Source organism: Vicia villosa, unplaced genomic scaffold, assembly GCF_029867415.1.
Source record: "Vicia villosa cultivar HV-30 ecotype Madison, WI unplaced genomic scaffold, Vvil1.0 ctg.002782F_1_1, whole genome shotgun sequence".
Classification (NCBI taxonomy): Eukaryota; Viridiplantae; Streptophyta; class Magnoliopsida; order Fabales; family Fabaceae; genus Vicia; species Vicia villosa.
This window is the reverse complement of record NW_026706030.1, coordinates 165,913-181,150: the sequence shown is the minus strand read 5'-3', so window position 1 is coordinate 181,150 and position 15,238 is coordinate 165,913. Positions and strand designations below refer to the sequence as shown.

The 15,238-nt window shown below is 37.2% G+C and overlaps 1 long non-coding RNA gene across 1 annotated transcript; it reads right to left on the bottom strand.

The window, feature by feature from the left end:
- Nucleotides 1–1,325: 1,325 nt before the first annotated feature.
- On the bottom strand, nt 1,326–2,272 carry LOC131639796 (uncharacterized). Its single transcript, XR_009295053.1, has 2 exons — nt 2,014–2,272; nt 1,326–1,626 (listed from the first exon to the last, which is right to left on the bottom strand). It is a non-coding gene; the product is annotated as an uncharacterized LOC131639796 (long non-coding RNA).
- Nucleotides 2,273–15,238: the final 12,966 nt, after the last annotated feature.

The following is a 15,238-nucleotide window of genomic DNA, read 5'->3' as shown; positions in this document are numbered from 1 at the left end:
TTCTTTAGTATTACTTTTACTCTTGTTAGGAATTTGAAAGGAAAAAGAAAGCAGAAAACTTCATAATTCTTGTTTATTTTGGTCTTCACCCCACGTATGGGGTCACCCCACATATGGGGTCACCCCACGTATGGGGTCACCCCACGTATGGGGTCACCCCACGTATGGGTTCTTGTTTATTTTGGTCTTCACCCCACGTGTGGGGTCACCCCACGTATGGGTTCTTGTATATTTTGGTCTTCACCCCACGTATGGGGTCACCCCACCCCACGTATGGGGTCACCCCACGTGGGGTCACCCCACGTATGGGTTCTTGTTTATTTTGGTCTTCACCCCACGTATGGGGTCACCCCACGTATGGGTTCTTGTTTATTTTGGTCTTCACCCCACGTATGGGGTCACCCCACGTATGGGGTCACCCCACGTATGGGGTCACCCCACGTATGGGGTCACCCCACGTATGGGGTCACCCCACGTATGGGGTCACCCCACGTATGGGGTCACCCCACGTATGGGGTCACCCCACGTATGGGGTCACCCCACGTATGGGGTCACCCCACGTATGGGGTCACCCCACGTATGGGGTCACCCCACGTATGGGGTCACCCCACGTATGGGGTCACCCCACGTATGGGGTCACCCCACGTATGGGGTCACCCCACGTATGGGGTCACCCCACGTATGGGGTCACCCCACGTATGGGGTCACCCCCCACGTATGGGGTCACCCCACGTATGGGGTCACCCCACGTATGGGGTCACCCCACGTATGGGGTCACCCCACGTATGGGGTCACCCCACGTATGGGGTCACCCCACGTATGGGGTCACCCCACGTATGGGGTCACCCCACGTATGGGGTCACCCCACGTATGGGGTCACCCCACGTATGGGGTCACCCCACGTATGGGGTCACCCCACGTATGGGGTCACCCCACGTATGGGGTCACCCCACGTATGGGGTCACCCCACGTATGGGGTCACCCCACGTATGGGGTCACCCCACGTATGGGGTCACCCCACGGTCACAAAAAAATGAATGAAAATATATGCAACCCACGAACTTGATAAATATGTTAAATAATAACAATGGTTCTTATTCAATAGAAGTTGATACTATATACTTGTAAATTATGACCGTAAAACAACCTTATTATCAGTACTAGACTATTAGTAGTTACGTATTTAGCATCACCTTCGAAAGAATTTTAAATTACTATTATTATTATTATTCATTAATAATTCTATAAGAAAAGAATGTTATATTGTGACCAAAAATTAAAAAAACATTTTCAAATTACAATTATTTAAAATAGTTCTCCTAATATTAATTAAAGAAGAAAGGAAGATACTAATCCATTCCAATGCTTATATAACAACAAATAAGCCTCACATAGTAAATCACACTAGAAAAGACAAAAGAGAATAGTAACCTAAAAACATAGACATGGCATTTTGGGCATAAGCTTAACTTCCTTCGGCAAAGCAAGTAGTAAAAAATCGATGCTATGGCTGTTGTTAGAAATCAAAATAAAAGAAAGCTAGTTGAGGCACCATATCCAGCTGAAGATTCATAAAAAAACCGGCAAAACAATCCTTGTACCTAAGCAGTGATGACATCACTTTACCTGAAAAAGAAAAGCAGACAACACATACTCTAAAAGTTGAAACTATTTAGTTCCTGTTTTGAATCTAGCCATATTAATTATAAGTACAGAACACAACACAACAGCAAACATATCAGAGACAACAGAAACATCTTATTAGATTATAAGATAAACATCAAATAAATAAATAACTGAGACATTAAACAAGGAATGAATTGGGAGAATACCATGATCAATAGATTTTGTAAAATGGGACAAAAAAGAGAACTCCTCTTGTGTTTGTCTCGTTTTACATAACCCATTGATCACTATCCAATCACTCGTTTCAATCACTCACCTTCTTCAATTACCTACCAACACATCAAATTAACATGAAATTTGAATCAATCACTCGTTTCAATCGCTCACCTTCTTCAGTTACCTACCAACACATCAAATTAACATGAAAATTGAATCTGAAGCAGTGTTCTTCGGGTAGATCGAGAGATCTGGTGTTGTTGGAGGTTGATGTGACTCAGATTCAGAGATCAGAATCGGTTTTAGGTTTTCTAGCGCCGATAACTCTACGAGAACGTGTGGGTGCAATTTATAGCTATGATGTGTTTTTTATCGTAATTTCCAACCGCTCGATTAATCCAACGGTTTAGACTTCTGCTGCCGACATGACACTGCTATTGGGTGGCTTTTAATTTCATCTGTTACTGATTGGCTTTTACTTCATCCGTTTCAAAATAATATATTCCCTTGTTCTAAATTTAGAAAATAAATCAATTTATATTTAAAGAAATTTAATTGTAGTTTTCTTTTCTTATTTTACATTATTCATTGAAATATAATTTGTTCGTTTAAATTTAAATAGTTTAGATTTTGTCTCATATTTTTACTCTTAAAATCATTGATTTTTTTTTAACTAACATGGATTTTTAGTGAAAAAATGATAATGAAATCAAAATTATTTGAATTGTAAAGAGAATTCAAATATAAAGATTAATTTTAAAAATAAGTTTAAAAAGAAAAATTAAATTCAATGTTTATTAAGAAAACAAAAAAACATGATAATTTATAGTTTGATTTTATTTGGGTTTTTTTATTTGAATTGAATGTTAAGAAATAATTAAAAGTAATTTTTTTAAAGGGTATATATTTAAAATATAAAACAAAATAAAATTTATTTTTATTTATAATTTAAAATAAAAAAATCTCTTTAATTTATAAATTTGGACGGAGTAACCACTAGTTAAAGTTTTCCATACATATTTATATTATACAATAAATTTATAAATAAAATAACGTTTTGACAAAAAATAGTTTTATTAATTATTGACGAATTTTTCACTAATATATAATCATAAAATAGATCTATAGTACCTTAAATAAAAACTAGTGCTTGTAATGAAAATTGAAAATTTTCATACATGGTTAAAACCTATGCTTTTTATCAAACTAATTTTGTTAATTATTTAGGAATTTTCTACTAACATAAATGTAAAATAGAATATAATACTATGAAACCACTGTATATAATAAATATTTAAAATTAAAATTCATATCTCTCTAAATAATAGTATTTATTTTCAAGATTTTTTTAAGTGTCATATTTTTATATTTTGATATAGAGACATAACTTTTTCTTACTTTAATAATGTAAATATTGATTACAGTATCATTCAATCACAACTGTCTATTTTTTTATTCTAATGCCAAAAAATAAAAATAAATTGTGTTGGTCTAGGATCCAATACAAGGAATACTCAACTTCGTCCGTCATATAAATATCACCACTTGCACTAAAAAACGTATGATTTTTCTTATTACTCACTATATACTCATTAATTATTTTAAAAAATGACTTGATCGTTAGAGTGCTGACCTTGCATGTCCATCGCGGACAATCACATCGTAGTAACAAGAACCACCGCAATAAGGATATGCACCAACAATTCTATTTCAGGAACATAACAAATGCTCGTCTATGGAAATCGACTGTTGATTCTTACGAATTTCCATGATCAGATCTCTGGTTGATCATATCTCTCCTGGTTAGTGAGCGACAAACATAGCTTACCTCGAGGCCTGTGAGGAAGAACCCTCGTTAGGAGACAAATTGTAACTCTTAATTGGAATCAAAGTGAAGATCTTAAGATCGTTTCTGAAAAAAGACTTTGAGACCGTCCAGTTGGACAATAATCCAATGAGGTCAGTTAGAATAGGAGTCGGCCTACCAGCTTAAGTAAAGTAGGATTAGTAAAATGTTTGAGAGCTAACATTGATCTCTTCACCATTTCTCCTCAAGAGATTCCAAGAATAAATCCTAGTGTGGCATGTCACCAATTGAATGTTGATCCCGAAGTAGGGTACGTGTCACAAAGACGAAGGTGGCAATCTTCCGAGAAGGCAGAGGCAGTAGAAAAGACGATCCAGAGCTATTAGATGCTAATTTCATCTTTGAAGTGAAGTATTCTGAGTGCTATCCAATGTAGCCTTAGTCAAGAAAGCCTTGGGAAAATGGATAATATGCGTCGATTACACCGATATAAAGAAGGCATGCCCTAATTGTGGAACTATGTGCTTGCAGGATTAAGCAGTAAGTGACCAAAGCTTATAGGTAAGAAAGATATGGTTGGCCCTGATAACATCATGTTTTGATGATGACTGTTAGAACAAGATTTGTTCTGATCAATATTCTTAGTTTCGATGATAACAAGGATATGAATTTTGTGTGAGATAATGTGGTACTCTAATACATTGCAATTTCCTTTTCAGGAAATATATATAAAGAGTATGCACAAATCAGCGCTCAGAAGCTTTGTCTCAGAAGGTTCATCATGCAACATCAGAACATGGTCTGGCAAGACATCAGAAGATGGTCAAAGCAGAATCAGAACATGGGTCTATGGAAGCATCAGAAGAAATTGAGATCAGAAGCAGAAGCACTAAAGGTCACATGGTATCACGCTCAGAAGCACTTCAAGGTCAGAAGACAAGAAGATGCTATGCACCAAGCTGTTTGACTCTGATGATATTCAAACGTTGTATACACAAACATCATATCAGAAGAAAGTACAGGTGGCAGGCTATTCTATCCTTCAATTGGCATCAGAGCGCCGGTTCTAAGGTGCAAGCACTTAACCGTGTTTAGAAAAGATTCAGGAAGAGAAAAACGCTTCAGTAGAAGATGGCTGGTGAAACTCAAACTAATACATCTGCATCTACATCTGGCTCTGCTGAGCAATATAATGGTAACAATGGTTATACTAGACCACCAGTATTTGATGGTGAAAACTTTGAATACTGGAAAGATAAACTGGAAAGTTACTTTCTTGGTCTAGATGGTGAACTATGGGATCTTCTGATGGATGGTTACAAACATCCAGTTAAAGCTAATGGTGTAAGTCTTACCAGGCAAGAAATGGATGATGATCAGAAGAAGCTTTTCAAGAATCATCATAAATGTATGACTGTTTTGCTGAATGCTATCTCTCATGCTGAGTATGAGAAGATATCTAACATGGAAACTGCCTATGATATATATGAGTCATTGAAAATGACCCATGAGGGAAATGCTCAAGTCAAGGAGACTAAAGCTCTTGCTCTAATCCAGAAGTATGAAGCCTTCAAGATGGAGGATGATGAAGATATTGAGAAGATGTTCTCAAGATTTCAAACTCTAACTGCTGGATTGAGAGTTCTGGATAAAGGCTACACCAAGGCTGATCATGTAAAGAAGATTATCAGAAGCTTACCCAGAAGATGGGGTCCAATGGTAACTGCATTCAAGATTGCAAAGAATCTGAATGAAGTTTCTTTGGAAGAGCTTATCAGTGCCTTGAGAAGCCATGAAATAGAGCTGGATGCAAACGAGCCTTAGAAGAAAGGTAAGTCTATTGCATTAAAATCTAATATTAAAAAATGCACTAACGCTTTTCAGGCTAGAGAAGAAGATCCTGAAGAATCAGAATCTGAAGAAGAAGAAGATGAACTGTCCATGATCTCCAGAAGGGTAAACCAACTCTGGAAGAGCAAGCAAAGGAAGTTCAGAGGCTTCAGAAGTTCAAAGAGATTTGAACGTGGAGAATCTTCTGACAGAAGATCTGACAAGAAGAAGGCTGTCTGCTATGTGTGCAATGAGCCTAGACATTACAAGAACGAGTGTCCAAAACTTCAGAAGGAGAATCCCAAAAAGAAGTTTCATAAAAAGAAAGGTCTTATGGCAACATGGGATGATTCTGAATCAGAATTAGAATCAGACTCTGAAGGAGAACAAGCCAACTTCGCGCTGATGGCTACAGAAGATGATGGATCAGAATCTACATCAGAATCAGATTCTGAAGAGGTATTTTCTGAACTATCCAGAGAAGATTTAGTTTCCAGTTTAACAGAACTTCTGGAACTCAAGGCTCATCTTAGTATCAAATACAAAAAGCTGAAGAAGCAGTTTGAATTTGAAACTAAGAAGTTGGAAGTGGAAAATTCTGAACTGAAGGAAAAAGTTTTAAATTTATCCAAAGATAGTGGATCTCCTTCGGAAACAAAAAAATCCATTCCTAGCAAGAATCATATTCTAAAAGAATATGACTCGAGCTTCAGAAAGTTCTTATCTAGAAGTATTGGCAGAAGTCATCTTGCTTCTATGATATATGGTGTTTCTGGAAACAGAAGGTTTGGTTTTGGCTATGAGGGTGATACCTCACATAAATTTGAACCTGTTGATGATCTGAAGATCACATACAAGCCATTGTATAATCAGTTCAAATACGGGCATGCTCATGATATTAGGCTCACTTCACATGCACAGAAGTTTAACACTGTTCACACCAAGAAGCATGTGACACATCCTAAGAAATATCATGCTGACAAACCTAGAGAATATCATGCTGTTCCTCCTGTTAATTATTTTGCTAAACCCAAGTTCAATCAGAACTTGAGGAGAACTAACAAGAAAGGACCCAAGAAATTGTGGGTACCTAAGGAGAAGATAATTTATGTTGTAGATATCCTTGGCGGAAAAGAGGACAAACAGCAAAATGTCATGGTACCTGGACTCTGGGTGCTCGCGACACATGACGGGAAGAAGGTCTACATTCCAAGACCTGGTGCTTAAACCAGGTGGAGAAGTCAAGTTTGGAGGAGATCAGAAGGGCAAAATCATTGGCTCTGGAACTATAAAGTTTGGTAACTCTCCTTCCATAACTAATGTACTTCTTGTAGAAGGATTAACGCATAACTTATTGTCCATAAGTCAATTAAGTGACAATGGTTATGACATAATCTTCAATCAAAAGTCTTGCAAGGCTGTAAGTCAGAAGGATGGCTCAATCCTATTTACAAGCAAGAGAAAGAACAACGTTTATAAGACAGATCTTCAAGATCTTAAGAATCAGAAGGTGACTTGTCTTATGTCTGTTTCTGAGGAGCAATGGGTTTGACACATAAGATTGGGACATGATAGTTTGAGAAAGATCTCTCAGATTAACAAACTAAATCTGGTCAGAGGACTCCCAAATCTGAAATACAAATCAGATGCTCTTTGTGAAGCATGTCAGAAGGGCAAGTTCTCCAGACCTGCATTCAAGTCTAAGAATGTTGTTTCTTCCTTAAGGCCGTTAGAACTCTTGCATATTGATCTGTTTGGCCCAGTCAAAACAGCATTTGTCAGAGGGAAGAAATATGGATTAGCCATCGTTGATGATTATAGCCGCTGGACGTGGGTAAAGTTCTTGAAACACAAGGATGAGTCTCATTCAGTGTTCTTTGAATTCTGCACTCAGATCCAATCTGAGAAAGAGTGTAAAATCATAAAGGTCAGAAGTGATCATGGTGGCGAATTTGAGAACAGATTCTTTGAGGAGTTCTTCAAAGAAAATGGTATTGCCCATGATTTCTCTTGTCCTAGAACTCCACAACAAAATGGAGTTGTAGAGCGAAAGAATAGGACTTTACAAGAAATGTCCAGAACCATGATCAATGAAACCAATATGGCTAAGCATTTCTGGGCAGAAGCAATAAACACTGCATGTTATATTCAGAATAGAATCTCTATCAGACCAATTCTAAATAAGACTCCTTATGAATTGTGGAAGAACAGAAAGCCCAACATTTCATATTTCCATCCTTTTGGATGTGTATGCTTTATTCTGAATACTAAAGATCATCTTGGTAAGTTTGATTCTAAGGCACAAAAGTGTTTCCTTCTTGGATATTCTGAACGCTTTAAAGGCTACAGAGTATACAATACTGAAACATTGGTTGTAGAAGAATCAATCAATATCAGGTTTGATGATAAGCTTGGTCTTGAAAAACCAAAGCAGTTTGAGAATTTTGCAGATTTTGATATTGATATATCAGAAGCTGTAGAACCAAGAAGCAATGCTGCAGAAGCTGGCAGTCTCAGAAGCAATGGATCAGAAGATCAAGTTGCTGCATCTTTAGAGAATCTCAAGATTTCTGAAGAACCAACAATCAGAAGATCACCTAGACTTGCTTCAGCTCATTCAGAAGATGTGATCCTTGGGAAGAAAGATGATCCCATCAGAACAAGGGCATTCCTTAAGAACAGTGCAGAATGTCAATTAGGTCTTGTTTCTTTGATCGAGCCAACTTCTGTTGATCAAGCTCTAGAAGATCCTGACTGGATAATTGCCATGCAAGAAGAACTAAATCAGTTTACAAGGAATGACGTATGGGACTTGGTTCCTAGACCAAAAGGATTTAACATCATCGACACTAAGTGGGTGTTCAGAAACAAGCTAAGCGAGAAGGGAGAAGTGGTAAGAAACAAGGCCAGACTGGTGGCTCAAGGTTATAGTTAGCAAGAAGGGATTGACTACACAGAAACCTTTGCACCAGTGGCCAGGTTAGAATCTATTCGTCTATTAATTTCTTTTGCCACTCAACACAACATCACTCTTTATCAGATGGATGTTAAGAGTGCCTTCTTAAATGGTTATATAGATGAAGAAGTTTATGTCCATCAACCTCCTGGTTTCGAAGACTCTAAGTCTCCAAATCATGTTTTTAAATTAAAGAAATCATTATACGGATTGAAGCAAGCTCCGAGAGCTTGGTATGAACGTTTAAGTTCCTTTCTTCTGGAAAATGGTTTCACTAGAGGAAAAGTGGACACTACTCTCTTTTGTAAAACCTTTAAAAAGGATATTTTAATATGTCATATATATGTTGATGATATTATCTTTGGAACATCTAATGCTACACTTGGAAAGGAGTTTGCTGAGTCTATGCAGGCTGAATTTGAAATGAGCATGATGGGAGAACTCAAGTATTTTCTTGGAATTCAAATCAACCAAACTTCTGATGGAACTTATGTTCATCAAACGAAGTATGTGAAAGAACTTCTGAAGAAGTTTAATCTTTCTGAAAGCAAAGAAGCCAAAACTCCTATGCATCCAACATGTGTCCTAGGTAAGGATGAGGTAAGTAAGAAGGTAGATCAGAAGTTGTACAGAGGTATGATTGGATCTCTTCTATACCTAACTGCTTCTAGACCTGACATTCTCTTCAGTGTTTGTTTGTGTGCTAGATTTCAATCAGATCCGAGAGAATCTCATTTAACTGCGGTTAAGAGAATTCTGAGGTATCTGAAAGGTACTACTAATGTTGGTTTAGTTTACAGAAGATCCAAAGATTACAACTTAATAGGATTCTGTGACGCTGACTATGCTGGAGATAGAATTGAAAGGAAAAGTACTTCTAGAAGTTGTCAATTTCTTGGAAGTCATCTGATCTCATGGTACAGCAAGAAGCAAGCTGCAATTGCCCTCTCAACAACAGAAGCAGAATATGTTGCTGCTGCTGGTTGTAGCACACAAATGCTCTGGATGAGAAGTCAGCTAGAAGATTATCAGATATATGAGAGTAACATTCCTATTTTCTGTGATAATACTTCTGCTATATGTTTATCTAAGAATCCTATTTTACATTCAAAAGCTAAACATATTGAGATTAAACATCATTTCATAAGGGACTATGCTCAGAAGGGTGTTATATCTTTAAACTTTGTGGATACAGACCATCAATGGGCTGATATCTTTACAAAACCCCTTGCTGAAGATAGGTTTAAGTTCATTCTGAAGAATATCAGTATGGATTTATGCCCAGAATGAGAAGATGAGAAGATCTTATGTATGAGTATCTTCTGAAATGTGATTGGATTAGTCTTTTATAAGAAGTTCTGACTGTAATCAATTAGAAATAGTGATTCTGTTATTACTAACGTTTCATTGTCTAAGTTGAATCAGAATCTCTTTAATAGTAAAACAGCTGTAACTGGCTATCCAGATGGTAAACACGTGTTCACTATTTCTGGACAAGCGTGCGTGCAGTTGAGGGGACGTCTACTTAGGTAACTGTGCTAATCACTTCCTTTGTCATTATTATCTCTCCTCACGTCACGTAACATTAAATGCTATCCATCATTTCAGTTTATTTCTTTTCTTTTTATTTCTTTTCAGTTTATTCATTTTATATCCCTCAAACGTTTCTTTTCCCTCCAATATATTCACTCTCTTGCATTCAGTTTCTTTTTATCTCTCTCTCTGTGCATTCATATTTTAAACCCTAGCGGTTTTCATTTTCTGCAACTTCATCATGAATCCTTCGTCAAGTTCTCAAAATCAAGATTCTGATTGTAAACAAAAGAGAAAGGCAACTGATGAACCAGAAATCAAACCAAAGAAAGTAAAGATCACCTACGATCGTGTCAAGGTGAACCCCTTTGAAGCTATGATGACTAGAAACTACTCTAGACGTGTGTATCAACCCCCTGATGGTAGTCCTGTATCTCCTCCCTCTTCACAAACTTCCAACACCTCTTCCTCTTCATTTACCTCTCTGGAACCACCATCTTCACCATCTGATATCTCCTTTCCTTCAACTCATCTCACAGATATCTCCTCATATCTCTCACACCCTTTTCCCACCAGATCACCTAACCCCTACAGCTTTGTGTTTCCTGACTCCAGATTCACTGTCAACCCTCCAACACCTTCCACTCAATCTTTTCTAGAGCTTTTACATTCTGATGTAAATAGCTGGTTGGAGATTCGGGTGCTGCTCACCTTAACCATCTGGATGAGTATGCTACTTGCAACCTCTGGGATGCCTTTCGTCAAGATTTTCTGGCTAGGGCTACGGATATTCAGCGAAGCATCATGACTGAAGCACCTGGTGTTCGTGGTCTTCGTTTGGAAGTTGGTGAAAGTAGCTATCACCATCTCATCAGGAACAGAAGAGTTCTTGAAGAGAGGATACCTGCAGATGAGATGGAAGAAGAAAATTCCTGCAGAGACATGGTGGTATGGAGACCATGGTATCCTGTGCTGACTGGAGATTTTCAGTGGTTGTTCAATTGGTTCAGAATGAACCCTTCTGAAAGTGCTCCTCACATGGTCTTTCCAGTAGTGGTTTATCCTGCAGAAGTTGCTGGTCCAACCCCTCCAACAAACCTTGAAGCCATTCTTCAAGCCTTGGAAGTTGGAGCTTCTGAGCTGCCTGAACCAGAATATGCTGAGGCTGCTTCTGAGTCAGACTCAGATGCTGAGATGGAAGATGCACAAGCTGGAAACCCTCCAGAAGATCGTCCTGCTGAGTTAGTTGTCCCTGATGGCAGAAGTTCTGGTGTTCCTTCTTCTGGTGAAACCTCAGCTCTGATGGAGACCTTGGAAGCTCTTCGTCAGAATCAAGTTATGCTGGCTTCTCGTTTAAACGCGCAAGAAGCAGCCAATGCTGAGTTTCGTTCCTTCATGACAAGGATAACTGCAAGCACTGACGAGATTCATGATGTTCTGGCGCGGATTTTGCGTAGGCTAGGGTCTTAGTCCTTAAGTCTTTGTAGTTTTCTTTCCTTGTTGCATCTGTTTTTCTGCATTCACCTTTTGTAACTCTGTTTGCTTAATCAATGAAAAGTTTATTCTGTTTCATTCCTTTTTGTCTCTTTCCTTCATCTGAATCTTTTATATTCTTTGTGATGTTATGACAAAAAGGGGGAGAAAATATGATAAATGATCTGATTAATCTTATCAGTTACCGGGTAAAAAGGCCCCACATTACTAACAGAACTTGCAAAGTTCTATGCTTTAAGTTGTTGTTGCAGGAATTGAAGATTCTCTTTTCAAGATCAACACAAGAAGCAACAAGATTAATCAAGCTCTTAGATTCTTGAAGCAAGCTGAGTGCTATGAAGCTTCAGAATCAGAAGCAAGAAGGAAGAATGTTCAGATATTCTAATTATAGAATATGATCTGAAACATTATGTTTATATGCTCTGACACATACCATATGGCTCTGATACATATTATGTGATCCTAGCTCTGATACATATTATATGCTCTGAAACATATTTTATGTTCTGACTCATTCATGCTGACTTTTGTCGTTTAGTTTTGTTCTGTAACATTTCAGGATGTAGAGATGCTCTGATGATGCTCTGGTACATTCAACAATGTTCTGATACAATCTAGCATGAAGTGATGTAAGAAGAAATTCAAGCTCTAAAGCTGTCCTAATGGAAGCAAGAATCAGAAGCTATGGAAGTTCTAAAGATCTAAAGAAATTCAAGTTCTGAAGCTGTCCGATGGAAGCAGAAATCAGAAGCTGTGAATGTTCTGTGGATCAAAGAAATTCAAGTTCTGAAGCTGTCCTATGGAAGCAGAAATCAGAAGCTGTGAATGTTCTGAAGATCAAAGAAATTCAAGTTCTGAAGCTGTCCCAGGGAAGCAGAAATCAGAAGTCATGAATGTTCTGAAGATCAAAGAAATTCAAGTTCTGAAGCTGTCCCAGGGAAGCAGAAATCAGAAGTCATGAATGTTCTGAAGATCAAGCTATGTGAACGTCTCTACTGAAATATTCAGGGAAGTCTTTTATTATTAAAATTCTTCTAGTATTAATTTCAGGGGGAGATTATTCATCTCAGGGGGATATTGTTAATCTCAAGGGGAGACATATTAACATGCTTATGCTATAGCTGTGTAATTTGTCTTTAGCCGTCTGCTCTTTCTGATCGCAAATTCATATCATTTATATATGTTTTTGTCATCATCAAAAAGGGGGAGATTGTTAGAACAAGATTTGTTCTGATCAATATTCTTAGTTTCGATGATAACAAGGATATGAATTTTGTGTGAGATAATGTGGTACTCTAATACATTGCAATTTCCTTTTCAGGAAATATATATAAAGAGTATGCACAAATCAGCGCTCAGAAGCTTTGTCTCATAAGGTTCAGCATGTAACATCAGAACATGGTCTGGCAAGACATCAGAAGATGGTCAAAGCAGAATCAGAACATGGGTCTATGGAAGCATCAGAAGAACTTGAGATCAGAAGCAGAAGCACTGAAGGTCACATGGTATCACGCTCAGAAGCACTTCAAGGTCAGAAGACAAGAAGATGCTATGCACCAAGCTGTTTGACTCTGATGATATTCAAACATTGTATACACAAACATCATATCAGAAGAAAGTACAGGTGGCAGGCTACGCTGACTGACAAAAGGAACGTTGGAAGCTATTAAAGGCAACGTCAGTAGACACAGCGTGAACAAGGCTCGAGGTAGTTGACAAAAGCGTGAAACATTAAATGCAAAGCTGTACGGAACACGCAAAGCATTAAATGCTCCCAACGGTCATCTTCTCAAACGCCTATAAGTATGAAGTTCTGATGAGAAGCAAGGTTGACGATTTCGCTAACAATTAACTTGCTGAAACGCTGATCAAATTCAAAGCTCAGAAACTTCATCTTCATCAAAGCTCACTACATTGCTGTTGTAATATTTTAGTGAGATTAAGCTTAATTTTTAAGAGAAATATCACTGTTGTGATTATAGCTTTTCAGAAGCATTTGTAATACTCTTAGAATTGATTACATTAATTTGTTAGTAACTAGAGTGATCAAGTGTTGATCAGGATACTCTAGGAAGTCTTAGCTTGTGTCTAAGCAGTTGTATTTAGAGTGATCACGTGGTGGTCAGGATACTCTAAGAAAGTCTTAGCTTGTGTCTAAGCATTTGTTCCTAGAGTGATCAGGTTTTGATCAGGAGACTCTAGAAGACTTAGTCGTGGGCTAAGTGGAAAACCATTGAATTCTGTTGCGATTAGTGGATTAAATCCTCAGGTGAGGTAAATCACTCCGTGGGGGTGGACTGGAGTAGTTTAGTTAACAACGAACCAGGATAAAAATAACTGTGCAATTTATTTTTATCGTCCAAGTTTTTAAACTACACTTATTCAAACCCCCCCTTTCTAAGTGTTTTTCTATCCTTCAATGACAACATCTGAATTTGTAACACCTAAAGCTAGCGGTCAAAGATACACAAGATGGTTGATCAAGCTATTCCTTGGAATCAAGATAAAGAATAAGGATTTTATGATCTCCAGTGATATCTGTGATATATCATTCTCTTTGTTGTATATTCTTCTTTAGTTATGTTTAGCTTTATTTTCTATGGATTATTTGTTTTGTTGCTAGTTATTTTGCGTGTAAGCTCATTAGCATCTATCTCTTTTTGATCTTGTCAAATGGAGAGAAGTTTTAAAGTGAGTCTATATTTGATTTATACATTTTATGAAAATTCGATATGGTACAATGTTTGTGGAAACTTGTTTTGCAAGTGATAGACCTTTAACCAAGACACATGCTTTTGATGATGACAACTATAAGGACAACAAATGATAAGTCAAGCACAATACTTAGCAGTTATAGATGCAAACTCAAGTGTTATCGTTTGATAAACTTGGCTATCTGAATAAGGCAAACAAAGTTGAAATAATTTAAAGCCTTAAGTGATCTCAAACAGTGTCAACTCAAAAGATAGTATTTGACAAATGGTCGTAAGAAAAGGAGTTAATTTCCTAAATTAGTAAGTGAGTGAAGTTATGTAAGCAAAATGGCATTTCTGTAAAAGTATAAGGCTATTTAAGCACACACAACTAAAACCCTTTTCAAAATACTTTACCAAAACAAAACACTTTGAAAAACATATGAAAGTTATATCATATGAATCAGGAGCAGTCAAAATAGGCATGGGCGAAATTTTAACTTTTCTAATCGATTATAAGAAATAGAAAATCAATTAGAAATGCACAAACTTGAGGCCAAGCTAGTTTGAACACACCTTGATTCTATATAACGGCTATATATCTTAAACTTCTACGTTGAGAACTTATAATCGGTTGTTTTTTAACATCTAATCGATTACCTAATGGCAAAATACATTGATTGCAAATACTTTTGTGGCAAACCTCAAGCCTATAAATAGAGGCTCATTTTCTCATTTCAAACCATCAAAAATCGTTTTTTTGACACTTCCATCTCCCACACACACTCTCTCTAAAGTTTTATTTAACTTTGTCTCACTAGATGTTATAGCCAAATGCTTTTGTGAGAAAATTTCCTTTGTGAGTGATGATACTTTTGTAATTTTGGAAAGGATAGAATCGTAAAATTCACCAAGGAAGAAATATTAGCTACTTCACTCTCAACAATATATTTAAGCAAAGACGCAAACGCCCATATATATCGTCGTGTAATATTTTGTTGAAGATCAACCCTTATTTTCTTATATAAAGGGGTTTGTAAGTCTTTCCTACTAAAAGTTCTCAACAATTGTTGGAAACTCTCA